This window comes from Protopterus annectens, chromosome 3.part1 (assembly GCF_019279795.1).
Source record: "Protopterus annectens isolate FY-2018-M chromosome 3.part1, PAN1.0, whole genome shotgun sequence".
NCBI lineage: Eukaryota > Metazoa > Chordata > Ceratodontiformes > Protopteridae > Protopterus > Protopterus annectens.
Window position 1 is genome coordinate 385,666,880 of NC_056732.1, and position 21,110 is coordinate 385,687,989.

At 41.2% G+C, this 21,110-nt stretch overlaps 1 protein-coding gene across 3 annotated transcripts in view; it reads left to right on the plus strand.

Moving 5' to 3' along the window:
• The first annotated feature begins 1,095 nt into the window (after positions 1-1,095).
• Positions 1,096-21,110, plus strand: part of OSBPL3 (oxysterol binding protein like 3) — a 2,414,360-nt gene continuing 2,394,345 nt past the window's right edge. For 2 of the 3 annotated variants that reach the window (XM_044066857.1, XM_044066855.1), the window contains exon 1: positions 1,096-1,415. The gene's annotated coding sequence lies outside the window, so the exon portion shown is untranslated. The remainder of the gene's footprint in view (positions 1,416-21,110) is intronic. The other variant, XM_044066859.1, reaches the window with a different exon arrangement.

Below are 21,110 nucleotides of genomic sequence, written 5' to 3' on the forward strand. Positions count from 1 at the left end.
CTCACTAGTGTTAGGAGTCATTCAAGAAGAGAATGCCACCACTTTCAGCAGTTTCATGTGGCTACAGAATACAAGAGCTGCAGAATAATTAGTCTTGTAAGAGCTAGGGTGGCACATACTGCTTCAACTGGCACCTACTTGTGAAGGACTGCAAATGCCATCATCACAGACCACTGCTGTCCATGGTCATGCTTTGGAACAAGACCCCAATCTACATTATGCAGAGCTCCTCGCTAACACTCTTCAAAAGAAACTTTGACGAGTGGATGGGAAACATTAAGTTTACCTCGGGGATCACTTCAGTGACTCTGCTAGACAGAGGCACAGGGGACTAATCTAAGGAGGCGAAAGCCGACACATTCTGGCTAGGCTTATAAATGCCTTCGGGCAGATAGCCTAGTTACCTATGAACACATCCTAACCATCCAATGAGCTTCCTAGTAGTAAGGTGTTTGTTAACAAATGTTCCACATTTTGTCAGATTTGTTCCACATTACGAAAGGTACTGCTGCCCCATATTTTAAGGATGGAAGGCTGAGAGCTATGGTTCAAGTTTTACGTACATTCTGATCCCAGGACTCTGGGCTCAAGCAGGTATGTGTTTTTTTTTTCTCTACAACAATACGATATTGCAAATGGAAAACAATGTACGAAGGTTCCACGTATCCATACGCTATATTCCGTGAAAAAAGGAAATGTCTTATTTTAGAATTTACAAAACCAGTAATTGAAAAGCTGTAAAATAAATTACTGGGGTCTCCTCTCGCCGGCATCGTTTGCTTACCGTTTCAGCGGTGCCCCTGACAGTTAACGAAGCAAGTACTGCTCGTTTTCTTGAGTCTCTTCTCACCCCAACGTAGGTACTACATCTACGTCTGCTGGTTAAGTCTTAAAAAGGTGTGAAGACAGGGTTATTTGGGCAGCCTACGCTATCAATCGCACAATAAAGTCATACATTTGTTCACTTCAAAACAGTACAATTTTTCAAAATGTGTATCAAAATACTTGCCAGTCGCTCATTAACTTAATGACGTAAAGAGAAAGACTTAGGCTTGCTTCTGAGTATACGGGCGTTATCACTGAGGGAGGAAAAGCTGGTTGGTTATGGTAACAGCCAGTCAGGGTAATCTGCCCGCCCATTCCACTGCCCATTGAATGTTTCCGAGTTCCGAAACAGTGGCCGAATATGCAGAACAGTTGGTTGACTGAAATGGGAAATTATAGTTAAGTGGGTTACTGGGTTTGTGTTGGGGGTTACGGCTATTCTAATAGCGTTTCATCTGTTGGTCTGTCTTCTTGGCGGTCATACTAGCTTTTTTTTCTGGATTGTGAAGAGTTGGACCCTCCCTACCTTGGTGGAAGTACAGCGCGTGCTGTCGGGTGGGATCCTGGACAGCACCGCCGATTGAGTACAGGTAAGGCGATCACTAGAAAGTGGAAGAGGAAACTGCCAGCTGCATCAGTGAGCTCAGCTGCATGCAACTCTACTGGGGTTTGTTGCAAAGAGGCAGAAGTGAACAGTTTACTTTCACTCATTAGCCGTATTCAAAGAAATGCCACTATCTTAATTGGGCATCTGATTTCATGAGTAATGGACTAAATGAAGTAGGGCAGAAGGGAGTGTGCTTCTGTTAGTGTACATTGGCATGGCATTTCACTTTTTTTTATTTCGTTTTGCAGTTCGAGATGTTTTCATTAAAGGTTTTCCTGAGAGTTGGGGTCACTTGCAGAATGTTATCTCCACCCCCTAACTGGAATATTTGAGTCAGTGCGGAAGAAAGTGAAAAGCTCCATTGCAGTGATCGTGTACACACTCTTTTTTAATAGAAACATTATTTGCCCTAATGTGGGTCTGCATGTTTTATAAGACTGTGAAATGAAAGCATGCCGCAAAGGTTAGAAGAGTGGGATGCAACAGCCCTGCTACAAAATAAAGTGTATGTATGTGTTGTTCATTTGTAGTAGAACTGAATGATCACGGCTTATTTATACCCCCACCTTTCTCAACCTTGGAATGAAGCGGACTGTACCAGTCCCCTGTTCTCTACTTTTATGTGCTTTTCATGTTTTATGTAAACGTACAGTCACCACGGCATACATAGGATGCCTGAGATATTTCAAAGTATCCTAACAAAAAAAAAATGTTATACAAATGTCAGTATACCGCTGATGCTACCACCCACTTGACTTTGTACAGTCTTCCCTTATCCACCGCTTGAAAGGTTATCACCTGACCTCATTTAGGGCCAGAAACCAAGACAACGTTACCACGCTCTGTATAGGAAGTGCTCCTACATTTAATTATTGCTTAAAATGAGTACTGGAAAATACAATTTAATCAGTTAAGACTGGAGACAAAAGCTAACAAAACACCTTAGTTTTCCTGTACTCCTGACTTTGAAGTATTTATTATGTGATATATTTCTGTTCTATAAATCTGGACAATGATGTCTAAATACAGTCATATACTATAGTGATGGATAATAACATCTTTACCTGTTGATATTTTTGACTAGTGTTGGCCATTTAGTGTAATGAAGCAACTTTATACTGTCCTGCACTGGGGCAGTTTGCTTGTAAAATTATTATTTTATTTTATCAGTGGTGACATCATATCAAGATCGCATTTCCAAAATGTATTTTTGTTTTTTGTAGTCTATTGATTTATTTATAAACTGCTTGAATTACATTTTTTGGTTTGCATGGTGCAGTTGTTACCTCTTTGCGCCCCAAAATAAATATTTGTTCTTTGATTTGATCTAGTTCAACTTGGCATACTGCAGTTACTGATTGGTGCACATACTTTTATTTTGTGGTTCAAAGTATTCTCTCAAGCTTTGTAGTTGTAATGAAGACTTGAAGTTTATTAAACACCACAGTCCTCCATGAAAAAATAAAGGCAAAAAGTAAGTTCATGGAAACCAAAAAGTAAATAAGTAAATGGAAACCGTCTGGTCTCTTCATGTGATAAGGCTATTGCCCCCTCAACCTCCTGTTTCTTTGCATGCAATATTTCTAGAAAAAAATGCTTGAAAACATGCTGATCTTCTCATGTGAGGGGCTACTGCCCACCCCCATGTCATTGTATGAAAATTGATTACAGTTTTTCTTCCTGTATTCTGCTGTTATTGATCATGTGAGCAGTATAGCGGTTAAGGAGGCATCACCCCCACCCTTTTTATTTTACAAGAAGCATGCCTTGTATGTATTTAATTGAAACATTTTGTTATATTTCATTTTTATCAATGAGTTACTTTAAGTAATGTTTTCCTTTACAACATTGACCATGTGGTGAAAAGGACCATTCAAATACTTGGTCATGTTGAGTTTAGATGTAGGATGCAAGTGTGATAGGTGCACATCTGATTGGGGGTGGGGTGGGGTACTACACTTACCTTGTTACATAAAAAATTCCTGTTTTTAGTGATTGCTGTTCTGACAGCTCTTTTGATCGTCTTCACATTTGGAGTTTTTTTTTTTTTTTTCAGATATCTATTGAAAGGGGCCTTCTATCTAATTGGACCTTCCTGGCAAACAAACTGGGCAAATATAATTTTTGTTTAGTGTCTGCCACAGGCATATGATGCCATTTACTTTCCTGCAGTGATGAAAGTCTACACAAATGAATCAACATATAATTTCTGTAATACTTTTACAACATAATGTCTGTCTTTTATTTTCTCTAATGGTATGTGAAATCAAATAACCTAGCAGCATTTCCTGAAGTTTCAACCTTAACTTCCATGCCTGTTGTCACAAAAATAAGTTACAGAAGTTTTCTTTGAATAGTTTAGCATTACATAAATAGGTATATCTTGATTTTAATTGTTCTTCGGAGATGGATTGCGCTTAAACATTTTTTCTTATTTGCTCTTATCAGGCTTCCTGCATTTCTTTTGTTTAGCACTTGATACACTGAATAAGCATTTTTTTCTGTGTGCAGTGTATACGTTTTGGTTGGTGCTGGTGGAAACAGCATGAGCATGTATTTTTTTTTTTTCATTCATTTTATCATTAAAGGTTTGCTCTGAGAAAGATCAAGTTTTATAATTTGGTATGGGGACAAGAATAATTGCTGTCCATGTTCTACTCCATAAGGTATGCAAATGGTGCATTGGTTTAACTCGGCAACTATATTTTCTTTAGTGCATGTTATCCATTTGGTTGCTCTGTTAGTGACTGGCTGCTTTTCTTCAGAGGATGTCCTCCAGTTACATCTTCACATTGCATTTTGCCTTTCCTGTGATTTTTCACATCTAATCTTGACAGCAGCATTTTGGTCTTCTGATTTTAATACCTAAATGTTTAGTATCTTCACTAGTGTAGTATTTTCTTTGCATTTCTTTCTTTTTATTTATATTTGTGTTGCTGTCAGCAGTGAAGTGATAGGCTGTTGACTTAATATAATTGCTTTGCAGTGACATTATAATGGTGCCATTTTATGAGTTTTATGATATGTATCCAAAGCTGTATTCAAACTGTTGTGCATTGTGTGCAAAGCATATGGTGCAGTTTTTTTTTTTTTTAGTTCTGACTGAGGGGGCTGTTAAGTATTTTAGCTGTAATTCACCCTTGTACCTATTTGGATTATGCTGTTTTAATAATACTAGGATATGTATGTGAAGTGATGGGAGAGAACATATCTGTATAGAGCTCATTTGAATGGATTCCTTTGACAGTTTAGCCTAGGCAATTAAGGCAAAGAGCTACTAAAAAGCTTCTCTTAATTTGTTTGTTTTTTGGCAGTTTCAATTTGCCTGCAGTTTTACCCTGCACAATTAACCCAACACTAGTGTTCTGGGTCACCCTTAAAAACAGGAGACACAAAGACACTGAAACACAGAGTTACTCAGTTATATAAAATAAATTTAAGTGTATTACCACAGACTCAGTGGAGGTTGAGCAGGAGCTGAAACAGTGATATACATCAGTGTTTTATGATGGAGTTTGAGGTGGCTGAATTACCTACTGGAAGAAAAGATAAGAAGGGCTGAAAAGGGGAATTAACTGATTTTTAAGCTGACTTGTCAAGGGAGATATTAATAGGGACAGGGTTGTTGTTGGCTCAATATAAGGAGGTACATTTTCTAATGTGGACGTGTAGGTGAAGAAATAAGGATGTTTGGAGCTCTTGAAAATGTGGTGGAATTTGTTATGAGCATCATTAATATGGGTACGGAAGTCTTGTTAAAGTTGATTACCATTTGTTAGAGAATATTAATCACTTTCTTCATACACTTTTGAAGAGTAACCCTTATTGTAACTTCAGAAAATGACAAAGTCGGTTTGTTTTTTATTAGAAGCTATTTAATCTTTACATCTAGTTTTTGGTAAACCTTTATGCAGTATGGATTTCAGATGTGTATGAGACAGCTGGCTGATGTCTTATGATATTCCCAAATTGGCTAATGAATTAGTCACAGTTTGCTCCTGCCTCACTTTTTCTTCTCTCTGCCATGAAACTGTCAGTAGTAGCTACAACCGGACATACAGCTAAATGCAGATTTCTTTCTAAAAGAAATACATTGATGTTTTGATTAAATGTAAACTAGACTGCAGGAATGTCCTGATCATTTGTTCTTTTATTGTGTTTCTGTGCCAGAAGGTTGGGACTTTCACATTTTTCCCCTGCTTGCTTAGAGGCAGCTGTTTTTATTTGACAGTTTTGCTTCTTTTTATGCCCCGTTTTCTCATCAATACATGTTCACGAAATTAATTATGTACTTACCGTAACAGTAGGTCTGTAAAAGTGGGTACATCCTTCATGAACCCTTAGGACTAAGGCCACAACTATGAGGACTGCCAAGACTTTTAAACATGTCTTGGTACTGTACTTCTCCCCCATATCTCATAAGGGATTGTAACTGCACCCCTCTCTGTCTCTGAGGTAAACCTACTGTTAGAGGCCAAAGGACTCAAAAATGAGAGCAAAGGCAGAGAAAAGGGGGAGAGGTAATTGTGGAGGACTGACCCACTACAAACAGATCTGTCATTATGGCAAATGCATAACTTCCACATCTGATAGGACTGGCTCCATCCTGTATAACTTCTATGACAGATTCCCAAGTACTTTCTGATTGGGCAAAATACTCCAGATTGCAGTGATATAAAAGGATGCTCTCCACCTGGAAGTTTAAACATCTTTGCAAAGCACTGCAGCTTGTATTTAAAGACTGAGTTGTGTCTGAACAGATATCTTCCATTTAGGCATTCCTAAAGAAGGTTGACAAAGCAGCTAAAGTCCTGTTGGAATGGGCCTAACTGGACAACTACGTGTATTGGGAGACCCAACAAAATTTAATGTGATGAGAAACCATGAAGCCAAAGTAACTGTGGATAACATTTTTTACTCCTTGATGTGAAATCATAAGAAAATAACAAACAGGAATGTTTTCTCACAGAGTTAGACCTTTCTAAGTAATGTCTTAGCTGACTGAGATCATATAGACACTGCAAGAAGAAATCCTCACAGCTTGAATAACAAGGAATAATGGGGGGGGGCATCTAATGAACAACCTAGGTATGACTGACTTCAGCAGTTCCCTTGGGCATAAAAGAGGTGTCAGTGCTAAGGGAAATATGACTGTGATGGAAGATCAGGTAAGGAGATTTTACAGAGAACAACGAGATAAGAAATTTTCGTAGCAGGTTTTATGGTCACTAATACCGGAATCTTGATCATGGGAAGCCCTGCCTTTCAAGTTAATCTGTCCAGTTTTAGGCTATGAAAAATCAGCACTAAGGTAGCTGCAGCTGAGATTTCAGAAAGTTCAGAGTTATGTTTGGGGGCTGAAGGAGAGTAGTCCAAGACTCCCTCCCTCCCACCCCAGGTTAAGCTGGTCTCTGGAGGGTGCTGCAAGGAGCCAGTTGTCCAGGTAGAGTGAAAACTTGGCTCATTGCAAATACAACTGTATTGTCACCATGAACATGCATTTGGTGATCACCCTGGGGGCTGAGGCAGGATCAAATTGAAGTGCCCAGGAATAGCAGTGAATGTCTCTCTGGTTGTGTAGTGCAGGTACCTCCTGGGTTTCTTGTGAAACTTTGTGTCTGTAAGCATCCTGAAGTATTAAAAATTACTCCATTGTCCTTTGGCTACATACTGAATGATTGTTTGAACCAAGACCGTGTGGAAAGTGTCTTTCTGAATAAAGGTACAGACTAATAACTGGTGCCAGAGTCATGGCCTAAAACTCAATACTAAGAAGTGCATCATAGTATCTTTTCGCATGAATCCCACCCCTGCAAGTTACTACATTGATAATACACCTTTTGAAAGTAGACTTCGTAGTCAGGGACTTGGGAACACAAGTATAGAGAGAGAGATTTGCCATTTGATCAACATGTTTCTGCTATGGTGAGGAAATCTTTCGATGTTACAAAACTTATAAATAAAGATATGGTGTCTAGGTCCAAGAAAGTCATTGTCCCATTGTACTCTGTGCTCATAAAACCTGTCATAGAGTACAATACCCCCTTTGGTATGTATCTCACCAGGTATATTCAGCAATTGAACCTTTACAGAGATTTCTCAAAAAAAAAAAAAAAAAGAATACAAAGGATAGAAAACAAGCCTTATACAGACCACCATAAATCATTGTCACTATACTCAGGTCACTTTCAGTGGCCTGTAGAAAACTATTTCCAATGTACAAAGCTTCCTCGGATCCAGCACTAATGTGTCTGTTACATATTTGGAAAACAACTAGCATCCGAAACGCCTGAGCAAGGGACCCAAACCTCGCCAGCAACATAAATAAGATATGATGGAGGAATAGGTATGTGTCTCACAGGCCCCCCCCCTTCTCTGGAATAAGCTTTACATCCATTTCTAGCAGAGTTCTTCCCTGCATTTATTCAATGGACCAGTGGATGTGGAACCACAAATATACCCCTGGGCTGCCCCTTCCATGTCTCTACTAGAGACAGAAAAAAAAAATCTTTATCTAAGACCATGCACCCTCCAGAAAACATTTGGGAACCACTTCCTATCAAATTTTATTTTGTGGAATTTGGCTAGGCTTATAATGGCCCCACTGGGTCATTAGCCTAGTGTTTTTCTATGATACTGTGATAATTAGGTCTTGTATGGGAGATCCCTGATCTGTTTTGAGACCAAAAAAAAATCTGGAGTAAAATCTTACCCATCTGTGGTTTGGGATCTCCTGCACATCTCTTTTCTGTAAGAAATACAACACTTGTAGTTTTGCTGCCTTCTTTTGTTGAGGTGGGATATCTGCCTGGGGGGGGGGTGAATTTTGTATCCCGTTGTAACAATGGTAGTGTTCCCTTTGCCTGCAGTGATGGACAGCCATGTTTCTCAATGAAGTGACAAGCATCTTGTGGTTGTTTCTGCAAATCCTCAGTGCTGATATGATCCTCTTGTAGGAGGACTTCTTTTGCCTGATAAGCACAGCAACCCCTGCCCATGGCCTTTACAATCTTTCTGTATAAAGAGTCTCTGACATTCTGCCCCTTATCGGAGCCCTGATTCTTTCACTTGCAATGAAGTAAAAGCTGCTGTTTCCTTTTCAGGTGAAGGAATGTTGCAGGGATATAAATCTGATGCTAGAATCCTTCCTTCCTGTACCATCATCTCTTTTTAAAATATTACTTGCAGGCCAACAATTTTAGACCATGAAAGGGGACACTCATAATTGCCATGGATTCTTCAGCAAAATTAGTAAGATGGAGCCAGGTATTTATAGTGAATGTTATTGTGGTTGTTGACATTGTAGAAACTTTTGCTATTTAAAATCCAGGCACAAAATAAGGATGACCATAGTGGACATCATTGCCAATTGAGCCAGAAACTTTTGCATCTGGTAAGAACTGCAGTATTGTGATTCTCATGTCATCTGACACTTCTGTGGAGAATTCCTCCATATGGCTCTGGTATAAAAGTGCTCTCAAATCAAATACAGAGTACGCATACAAAATTCGTCCCAAGATAGTCAAGTGCTAGACACTCTGTTGGAATGATGAAATGTGTCTCTCTGTGGGATTGAAGTCTTTTTGGGAGTTGCTTGAGATATTATATTTGGCATGGGATTCCTTCAGCAAAATGCATAGTTCATGGGAGGGTGCAACACTGTGTCAGACTTCTTAGGCACTTGGGTCACTGTGTCAAGGGCATCCCAAGAAGCCTATGAAGTCACCCTGACAGTATCCAAAATTGAAGGAACTATCCATAGAGTTAGCTTATTGTACTGAAAGGCCTCCTAAAAGTCCTTTCTGGAAAAGACACTGGATCTGCGGGGCATCTTCCTTTCTGCCTTATTTTGTATGTGAAATCTCTCCAAATTTGGTGGGATAATGAGGCATCTCTGTCTTTCTCATTACCCTCTAGATCTGGTATGGGAGAGACTAAAGAGGAGTCGGGGTACTTCCTGTTGTACCTACCTTCTTATGTGCTTGTGGGGGCAAACCTGACTAGGAAGAAAAGGGAGAAAGCCAATGGACTGAAATTACTGGTCTCAGGAAGGGCCCATAGCCCTACTATTCCTTCTAGGAGGTTGGTGAATAGGCAGAGCAGCAACAAACGTTGCATCAAGGGGAAGGCACCAGAACCAAAGCTGTCTTGATGATGGACAAGACCATACAGCAGAAGGTTGATTGTGTGGAATCTATGGCTGAGTTGAACTTGGAGATGAGACTGAGGCTGCTAGTAGTTTTCTGTTGGAAGTTTTGAAAGCAAAGGCAATAACAATACTGATAGGGAAGACATTGACATGAACGTCAATGCACTAACTTTGTTCAAAGAAGCTTAAGGATCATTTAAACAGGGCAGTCAGCCTTGGGACTGATGCTGATGGCCCCATCAACTTGGGAAATCTTGGTGCTGGGGGGATTTTTGGGGGAATTAAATTCAAAGAAGGAAGCCTGTCAGTGCCACTGCAAAACTTGTTGACACTAGCCTCAGATAGGTAGGTGTCAAAAAGGGGGATTCGGAAAAGGAAGCATCCAGTGGTCAGCAGATAAAGGAGACTTGGGCGTAAGGAAGGGCTAGCTCTAGCCCAGGACCATGGTGGAGCATATGTCCCAGCCAATGGCTGCGGCATTAACAAGATGACCTGCACCAGCCTCCCTTAATCCAAACTAACAACAAAAGGAGTGAGAAACATGCTTTGCTGCAGTCTTGACATCAGAGACTCTGAAATTAATTGGATCTTCTGGACTGACATTTACTTAAGTCAGTGTCAGGTGTGGGGAGGAAAGTAACTTATTAATCTGTCTAGGCAAAGGTGAACTGCTAACCTCCAGCTCTACCACCTGTAAGAACACCTTTGTAGCTTGAATCATTGTAGTTTAACTGGCTACTTCAGATACTGTAGGGAGTTCTGTTGTCAGTGCCATAGCTGACTCCTCTAGCTTCTGGTGCCACTCCCCCATTTTGGCACCTCTTAGCTGTAAGTGGAGGAATAAAACAAAAAGTCCATTCTCTGATCCGATGCTCCTTACTTCTCTCCTAAAGAAGAGTTCCAGTTAACAATTTTTAAAAGAAGATTTTTATTTTTTAACAAGCTGCTTGTTTTATTTGTAGCAAGTAGCTTGCTACAGCTTAGACCACGTACAAAGCACCGAAGCAAGCACTTCACTTCTGACCACAGAAGCATTGGAATTCATTTCTGTACTGGCAAATACTGTTTCTACACCACTGACATATTTGCATCTGCCAGTTGTGCCCTGTAACACTTTGTGCCCAAGGCAGCTGCCCCCTTCACCTCACACTAGCTATGCTTCTGCTGTTACATTGGAAAGGTGGAAGAGGTCTTTGCACCCAATTCCCCTTGAGGCTGAAGGGAGCTGTTATTTGCTGATTGTCTGGGCAGCAAGTGACTTCTGATGTGGGTGCAGCATAAGCCAGTTTCCGTTGTTGTCAGATAGTTGGGGTAAATACTTTATAATTATGGTACCCATTTGGATGATAACTCTTGCCTAAACAAAACAGGCACTTAATAACTGTTTTGCAGAGGATCTTTCCCCTTAGTAGCACTTATGAAACTATCACTTCATCTCTGCTAAAATGAGGGCCAACATCAAAAAAGCACCAGAACAAGCAACTAAATGTCCACAAAGTAACTACAGCCAGAAAGAAATAAAGGAGTTTCACGAGTTAATATAACATCAAAAGTCCCAAAGGAAACTCATTAGACAAGAACACAATGCGCACACTCCTGGACTCCCTAAGGAACAACAAGAAGATTCCGAGAGAAGAAAATAGAGGACAACAGAGCAAGCCAAATTGTTCTTTGGAAAGGCCAGATCTGCAGATATTGAAAACTGTTGCAGACATGAAAGTTGGTACATCCAGCCAAAAATCTGGACATCTGATTTATATAAAATAGTACATAAACATAACTCTTCCCACTTCCATTAAGAATGTGAGATACAACTTCAGAAACAGTGTTAAAAAACAGTGACAAAAATGATGGAGCTATATAAGCACATTATCAAACAGACAGTGTACAAGCTGTAGACTTTAATTAACTGCAGTGAATAATTCCACTATGCAAGGTCATTTCCATTTGCCTGTGAAAAAGGGAGAAATGCAAGATGCCTGTCCTCTATCTTTAAATTATTGGTGCCATTACTATGTTTGTCAACTAATGTGGTTTTCTGTGCACTAGACGGATTCAAAAATATCAAATGATGGGGGGAGGGGGGGTCAGAAAATTGTGTGAAGGGGTAAATAGAGCCTGAAAATAGAAGCATACCTCTAAAAGTAGTTGCATTATCTGCATGGGGATAAATCCTGCCTGAAAATAGGAATGTTCTTGCAAAGTAGAGACTGTTGAGAGGTGTGGGTGAAGCCTGGAAAGGGGATACGAAGGAGACACTTAGACTTATCTAAAAATAAGTCAAAAAAGCAAATTCACCAAACTAAGACAGAAAATAATTACTCATCATATGAGTATTAAAAAGAGTCATGGTTACAGGCAAAAAAATGTTACTGGATATTGTAATCCCAGATGGTATACATCCCAGATTTACCTCATTCTGTGAATCAAGATTTGACCTTGAACTGCATGTGATGCCAAACTGGGATGGTGGTTGAAACGTGTCTTGAATGACATGCCTGCTTGAAGACGGGCTTAGTTTGGATTTTCATTATTTACTATATCAAACAAAGACCTCCTGTAAGAAGGCACTTCAGCCATTTAGCAGCATTTTTTCAGCTTGTAGGCATGCTGTGAATGTAAAGAAACCACATGATTTTTGTATCTAAGTTTGCCAAGATCAGGCAGCCCTTCTGCCCATGGATGAGGGCAAGATGGTGCACACTGCCTACCTTGACCCAGCCAAAGCCTTCGACATTATTCCCCCCTTGGGTATAATAGATAAATTCTCCCAGCTAGGCATCAACCTGTATATTATCAGATGGGTAGCTAACTGGCTTACTGATAGAACCCACTCAGTCAAAGGAGGGGAAGCCACATGTAGTAGTAGACCCATAACGAGCGGTGTACTCCAAGGACAGGTCTTGGAGCCTCTACTGTATGGGATATACTTTTCTGAGGTGCAAGCCAAAACCAGTGGTCTGTGGCTGACCAAGTTTGCAGATGACTGCAAGCTGGGTGCTGTCTTAAATTCCCCTAATGATGTGAACATCCTCCAAGAGGGCCTTACCCAAATGTAATGGTGGTGCAAGAAGCATGGCCTCAAACTGAATGCCAAAAAATGCATAGTTATCCCCTTTGGGGAAAATGGCATCCCCACTAATTATCACATTAATAACAATGTACTAAGAACACAATCAGTCGTGAGGGACTTGGGCACCCAGGTTGATAGCAACCTGACTTTTGACCACCACGTTGCCTCTGTTGCACAGAAGGTTTTCTACATGGCCCACTTCAACAATAAGGGTACTTCATCTAGGAGCAAGGAGGTCATAATGTTCCTGTACGTTTCCCTTATCAGACCCATTATCGAGTAGAGTGCACACTTTGGCATGTACCTTGCCAAACACATGCAGCAGCTGGAGAGACCACAGCGGTCCCTGACCAGGAACATCCAGGTTCTCAAACACCTGTGCTATACAGATAGGCTAAAACCCTGTCCCTCTACTCAGTCTTGTATCGACTGCTCAGAGGTGACCTGTGTCTGGCATACAAGAACATCTCGGACGTACCCTTGATGGAGTTGCTGCATATCCAAAGTCAAACTCCACTCATGCAACCCACATGCAAGGCTTTAACCTGGTCTGTGACATTAATAGAACTTGTTGGCAGGATAGATTTGTGTCCCAAAGACTCCCCCATCTGTGGAATAGACTCCCTCTCCATGTCAATCGGAGTACCTCTCTAGCCCTGTTTAAGAGGAACTTAGATGTCTGGATGGGAAGCAGAAAGTACACCCTGGGCATCCCACCTGTGTCCCTGCTGGATAGGGAAAACAGGTGCTGACTGTGAGGGAACATGGACAAAATTCTTGGCTAGGTTCATAAGGGCCTCTGGGCCAATAGCCTGGTATCACCCTATAAATCTGTAATTTACCATGATGAATTGTGATGGTTCTTATGTAGATGTATTTTAATTTTTGCTGGAATAACTTTCAATGTGGTTTCTTTGTTGTGCATAGCCTACTGTGGACTGGATCCTGGTCCAAAGAAGTTGTTAAATATTTACCTGCATTCACTATGACATATTATCTTTTGGACTGTCTTGTTCTTTTTAAGGATAGGGTAAGGAGGTTCCATGATGTTTAAAAGAGGCCTCAATTACCCACATTTTTAGGACACTATCTTTGGATCCAGACTTTCTGAAAAATTGCTGTCAGGTCTTAAGCCTTCTTTTTATGGTTTAGGAAACTGAGAACGTGGTATATATGCAGCCATATTCCAGTTAACATCTCTCAACGATTTTGACCAATGTCAGTCTGGTTTTAGATCTAAACACAGCACTGAGCCAATCCTTTCAGGTTGTTATTGACTTGCTGATAGCGTGGGATCAAAGACTATACTCTGTCTTGGTCCTAAGCGATTATTCAACCACATTTGACACTAGACCATAATATATTGAGTTGGTACTTTTAAGAATGTATTTTTTTCTGGCACCTTTCTCAGTCATTTGTGTGTTACCTTTTGTGCCTGTACTGCTGATTGTTTGGGTTTAATTCCTTTGATAAGCTCCAGATGGGATGCTGAGCTTCCCAGGATTTAATTCTGGCACCATAGTTTTTCAATGTTTTTTGCCAATTAGAAAGTTCATGCAGGGTAGAGGTATTAATTGTTTTTCTCATGCTGATGATTTTCAACTTTTTCTCTTCTTTACCCAGGAGACTGTGCTGGATATCACTATCTCAGAATGAGTGTTTGGAGTCTGTCCTTTACTGGGTGTCTGTTGGCAACTTAAACTCAATAAGATGGAGGTGAAGTTAGTGCGTGCCACTGTCTATCCATAACATTTTTCTCTCCTTTCAGTTTTTGGTGTTCCGAGTGTAAGCTGTTAGATAATGTTTTAAAGTTCTAGTTCTCTCCTTCCAGGCTCTTAACAACCTGGTCCATTATTGTTTGGAAGAACTACTCATGCTCTGTGTCTCAGTCAGATCCCTCAGGTCATCATATGAGGGACTGCTAGCTGTTTGTAGAACTCAATGGGCATATCCTCTTACACCTCAGTCCTTTGGATAAATGCTGGCCCATAACTCTCCTTTAAGAAGTCTCTGAAATACCAGCTGTTTGAGAAGGTCTAATAAAATCCAGCTTCCGGGGGTTATTAACCTACTTATTTTATTTTAATACACGTACCATATTTTTCTCGATCTGCTTTTAATTATGTTGTGAGTTTTTAAGAGTGTACATTGCTTAGGTTTCAAGAGCAAAAGCCATCCATTGCATAAAATGTAACCGATCATTTTGAAACAAGCTTTTTGCAGAGAAGTCCCTCCCCTCCCCCCAACTTGACTATACCAACTCCATGTTTACAAAACACTATGGAAGAGATTTAACTTCCCAAAGCAGTGCACAGAGGTTTGGGGCAAGCACATGATTCACTAACGGGAACAAGAGTTCCATGCCTTTGTGTGCCATTAAAAAAAAATGCTAATTTTTCCAGTTGCCAAGCAATGTTAGTTCATTTTGACTGCAAACTGTAGCTGGGCCCCTTTGTGTGTGTGTGTATATGTATGTGTGTGTGTGTATATGTATGTGTGTGTGTGTGTGTGTGTGTGTGTGTGTGTGTGTGTGTGTGTGTGTATATATATATATATATATATATATATATATATATATATATATATATATATATATACACACACGCCACTATTTGTTTATAAGCACTGCCAGCCATCTTTGCTTTGCAGGATGCCATATGCCAAATTGTGCATACAAATGGCATCAGTTTGCTTTGATATGCATGACTGTAAATCTCATTCTGCAGACTCACTCAATTCTCAGAGCATGTGCATGCCTCTGCCTACAACATACACCTGAGGAACTTTGACGTCCCCTCTCTGGGACAGTAATCAAGGAGCCTGAATCCTTACCACTGACACTGGAGAGGGAGGTTCACTCGGAACAAAAATAGATATACACACAGTATTTCCAGATGCTTCTGTCTGCATCAAGCACAGTTCCCCTTAAGAGGACACAGAGAACACACACGTCCAGGGTCTGGGTTTCTCTCTTTGTCTCCCTACAGGTCCCCAGTAAGACTTCCTACTGGCACAGCTGTAGAGTTGAGTCCTCAGCCAAGTGTCCAAGCCAAGTCCTCCAGCACCCTCTCTGTGAAACCAATGCTTCATGTCCCTGCTCTAGACAGCTGACACATGCACTGTTTGTTTGAGACTTGATTTTCTCACACACACACACACACACACACACACACACACACACACACACACACACACACACACAGAAGGCTGGCACAGATTTACTAGCTATGACCCCTTCTGCCCAGACTATAAGGTAGTTACACCGCCAACAGACACTCCAAAGCCAACTACTGTAAGGCTTAAGGCTGTTGCAAGGGTACCCGGTTATACCGAGTGATATATATGTATATGTAAATACTTTCAAAGATTAAAATATTCTCTAAAAGACCATTCACAATGAAAAGATTAAATATGTTTAATGATAAATAAGACAAGAACACGAAAATACTAAATATCTGCTTACAGTAACACCAGAGTTTCATTCACAGGAAATATTAAAATAATACAGATGAATAGATTCACACAGATACAGAAAAACAGTACTTAACTAATCTCACTATATTTTCCTGACTGAGCTAAAGAATTACTATTCCCTGGTTCATTTACTAGAGTAAGGCAAGATGAAATAGGTGAGGGGCCTTCTCTGTCATGTTCCAAAAACTGACTGTAGTGAGACTTCAGTCTCACCTAGTATTAAAATACCATTTTTAGTGATATATTGCAGAATGACATCACATACTTCTGGTCATCTGACTTCTGGTTCCCATGCTAGTTCCATTGGCTAGTAGTTGTCAGGATTTGGAACATATGTGTCAATAATACACACACACAGGGCCTTGTTAAGATCTGCTGCAGTTCTTGTAAGTCCTAAAACAATTCAAACCACCACCCTTCCAGAGTAGCAATTGGTTCACTTCAAAGACAATACAGAAAGCTTCCTGATATAGACTTTTTGTCTCTGGCTGCATTAAGAACTATCAGATACAATCTCTATAGCATAAGCCAGGTAATTTAATTTCAACCTATTTTCAAATTTAGGTGGATTGAGATTAACCTGTTCTCTTCCAGCATTCTCTGTTAAAACATATATATTTAGACAGTTACAATAATGCATGTATGTTGCTTTTTCTGTCCAGCAGGACACACTGTTGGTACATTTTTAAAACAAACAGCTTTACAAATACATTTTTCAACACAAACATCTGTACAAATCAGTTTGATGTACAAATGACATATAATTCTTTACCAAATTCCAGCCAGCAGTGCTGGCATATGTTACACATCCACTGCCCTAATTTTCCTTGCATAGTTGGCAATATCTCACATCACGTCATCACATCTCTCACCCTTCTGAAGACTCAAGCTATCTGGGAATACATTACTCCATGCCCTGTCTTGAGAATCCGTCTGCATTGTCATTGCTGACCCTACAGTTCTGCACTGTCATGTCATATGCCTGCAAACCTAGGCTCCACCTTAGTAACTTGTCATTTTGTTGGCTGGCTCGATGTAGCCATAGATCACCCACAGACTCCTCCTGCGATGCACTGCAGCACAAGGGTCTCCCTTTCATGGTAAGGTTTCATCATGTTAACATGGTACACTTTGTGACCCTGAATCCTGACTAGCAGTTCTACCATGTAGTTAACATCACTGACCTTTCTTACCACTTTGAAGGGTACCTCCCAAGCTGCCTGCAGCTTATTGTGTTTGATAGGAATGAGAAACAGAACCTGCTGTCCCACGGCATACTCTTGGCTTGAGCATTTCTCTCATACCAGACCTTTTTCTGTTGTTGGGCTCCTGATAGGTTTTTCTGGGCCAAGCCCATGAGCTCCCTAAGCCTTGTCCTGAGGTTTAGTTCATATGCCACAACAGACTCTTTGCATGAATCACACTCAGCCTCCCACTCATCACAAATCAAATCTAAAGGCCCCCTCACCCTATGCCAATACAGCAACTCAGAGGGTGAAAAACCTGTGGATTCCTGGCATACCTCTCTGTATGCAAACAACAGATGGGGCAAATATTTGTCCTGCACCCTCTTAAACTGGTCTGCAAATGCCCGTAGCATGGTCTTTAGTGTAGAGTTTAACCTGTCCACAAGACCATTAGTTTGAGGATGGTAGTGGGTGGTCTTTATGTGCTTCACCCCACAGCACACCCACAGATGAGCCAGTAGGTCTAACACGAAATTGGCATCTCCGTCAGCCAGTATTCCTCTTGGGAAACCTACCCTGCTGAAAATCTCTAACAAAGCATTTGTCATCTTCTCTGCCTCAATGGTGGACAGAGCCACCGCATCATGGTATCTAGTAGCGTAATCTACTACCACCAGGATAATGCATTGTCCCTGTGGAGCTTGGAGTATTCAGAAGCCCCACAATATCCATAGTTACCCTCTGAATCTGCTCCTCAGTCACAGGCAAAGGCATCAAAGGAGCTTTGACCATGTTTCCTGCCTTGCCTACTTTTTTGGTACTGCTCACAAGTCTTGCAGAACCCTGTTACATCTCTTGCAATCCCAGGCCAATAAAAGTTCTGCATAATACGTCTCTTGGTATGCTTTATGCCTGTATGACCTGCAAAAGGAATGTCATGGATTTGGGCTAGAAGTGTGAGATGGTAGGCTCTAGGCACTACCAACTGCTGTATTACCTCACCCTCTAGCCCTCCCTCAGGACTCCAGTCTCTATACAGTAACCCTTTGTTCCATTATACAGACTCTCCTGTTCCTTGAGAATCAGGTGCCTCTGTAGCTACCTCTATCAAGCCTCTCAGTGTAGGGTCTGAGAACTGAGCCCGTCTCAACGCTATCCTTGTTACTCTTCCCAGTTCCCCTTCCAGAGGAAGTCTGGTATCCTCTGACAACAGTGCCTCACTGTCAGCCTGGGTACTACCACACACTTCTGTCCTTGTAGTCTTTCTGCCCAAGGGAGTACCAGTACCTACCAGCAGCTGTGGCTCACCTTCAGTCATGCTGCTCCAGGGTAGCTCCCTCCCTTAAATAGCCACCTCACCAGCCCTGTCTTCAGATATGAGGTCTGTCTGGGTCTCCTCAGGTTTCCAGACCCACATGCCTGACTGCGTATAACTGCATACACACAAGGTACTGCATTGTCAAAATCATTCCCTGTCAAGACATCATCAGAGATGTCCTCAAACAGACCTACTTGCTTGCTTCCTTTTCCACCCTCCTAGTGAAGGTGAACCCTGGCCAAAGTCGTTTGGAATGGAGTCCCTCGTAAAGCTCTGACTGGTGGACTGCTCAAGGAAGTACTACTCCTCTTTAACCACTGCAGACTTCACAATGGTTATGTCAGAGGCTGTCTGTCTTAGCAGTGTCCTGTTTTCCATCCACTAAGATAGGATATAACCTTTGGTAGTTAGGGGTACCCCTGTTGTCTCCAGACAACTTATCACTGGCATACTGTTATGTTGTTCCCACTTGCTGGCTCCCCCACCTTGCCTCCATGGAGATCCATATGATGCATGGCCCCACTGGTTGCATTTAATATATTTAACCCTTGATCCTGGCAATGTACCTGAACTAGTGGCTTCCCCTGTTACTGGTGGACTCTGTTGGGATGGTTTAGGCTGCCCACCATTGGTTCCCTTATATCCAGGTGCAGAACTAGTTATCCCCTTTTTGTGCAGTGATGTCCTGCTTGCTAAGCAGAGATCCCCCTTTTTCCCCAGCTCATTTGCAGAGTTGCACTTTGTCTGCCAACCGGAATTTCAGATCCTCAGGCAAAGTGCTAAGGGCTTGTTCTCTCACCAAAAGATTTGCCTTTTCCTGAAAAGTGGTGACCTGACACCCACTCAGTCACCTATGATAATAAGTGCTTAACTCCACAGTATAATCACACACTTTCAACTGCCCTGCTTCTTTGGTCGCAGACCTTTTTTCAGTAAGCTTCAGGTGTTAAACTTAAAACATTCAAGTAAACATTTATTTTCTTTTTCATAGTATAAACAATCCATATCAGACAATTTAGAAACAGTAGTTACAGCTTTACCATGAAGTAAGGGGGTCAGGAACTGCACCCAGAGCCTTTGGTCAACATTAAACTGTTTACATACTCTTTCAAATGTAGGAATAAAGCTATAAAAATTATCACCCTTTGTAAATAGTGGAAGAAATTTACTGACCTTTATTCCTTCTGGGGTTCAGTTATTCCCTTCCCCATTACCTCCATGATTCTGGCGAAGAGTCAGCATCTCCCTCTGATGTTGATGCGGCTTTTCATTTTTTTCATTCTCCAAGTAAATCAGTCTCTGCTGATTTATAATTCCAAACGTTTGGCCTCCAGTTCAAGTCTCTTTAGCTGCTGACAGATTTTTAAACATGGAAGTGAACTGTCCATTTTCTGAGGGCTGCAAATTCCCATCACCAGTCTATCCTCCTGGTTGCTGGTCTGGACTACAACTACAATTTTGGTTGAAGTCATTTTCTCTTTAGTCAGGTTGGCATGCATCAGTCCTTTGGCTTTGCACACCTTGGTCTACTGGTTTCTTGGCAGCTTGCCATAATCCTCTGCTGACATCTTTGCTACTTTCCCTGACTAGACAAGCAAAAATAAATAAAACTGTTGTGATAATGAAACTCTGAATGCTTACCTTGTGGCTGCTGAGAATGCACATCTTCAGTGACTACTACCTACAGGCTACAGGCTGCAGAAGTTCAGTTAATATCACACCACTGCTACCAAAATGTCACATCCCCTCTGTGGGCCAGTAATCAAGGAGCCTGAATCCTTACCATTGACACTGGAGAGGGACGTACACTTGGAACAAAAATAGATGCACAGTATTTCCAGATGCAGCTCTCTCCAAAAAGACAGTTTTCCTTAAGAGCACACAGGGAACACATTTAGTCCGGGGTCTGGGTTTTTCTCTTTGTCTCCCTACAGGTCCCCAGTAAGACTTCACACTGGCACTGCTGTAGAGTTGAGTCCTTGGCCGAGTGTCCAAGCCATGTCCTCCAGCACCCTCTCTGTGAAACCAGTGCTTTGTGTCCCTGCTTCAGACAGCTGGCACACTTACTCTTTTACACACACACACACACACACACACACACACACACACACACACACACACACACACACACACACCTGGAAAAGAATGGCACAGATTTACTAGCTGTACCCCTTTGTGCCCAGACTGTAAGGTAGTTACACCACCACCAGACACTCCAAAGCCAGCTACTTTAAGGCTTTTGCAAGGGTACCCAATTATACTGAGTGAAATTAATATTAATACAAATGGTAGTTTGACCAACAGCAAGGCTTTCAGGAGCAGCCAGAGCTGTCAACAAATATATATAAGTACACTGAGAGATTACATTATTCTCTAAAAGACAAGTCACAATGCAAACTTAAATTATATTTAATAATAAATAAGAAAAGAACATGAAAATACTAAATATCTATTTACAATAAATGCCAGAGTTTTAA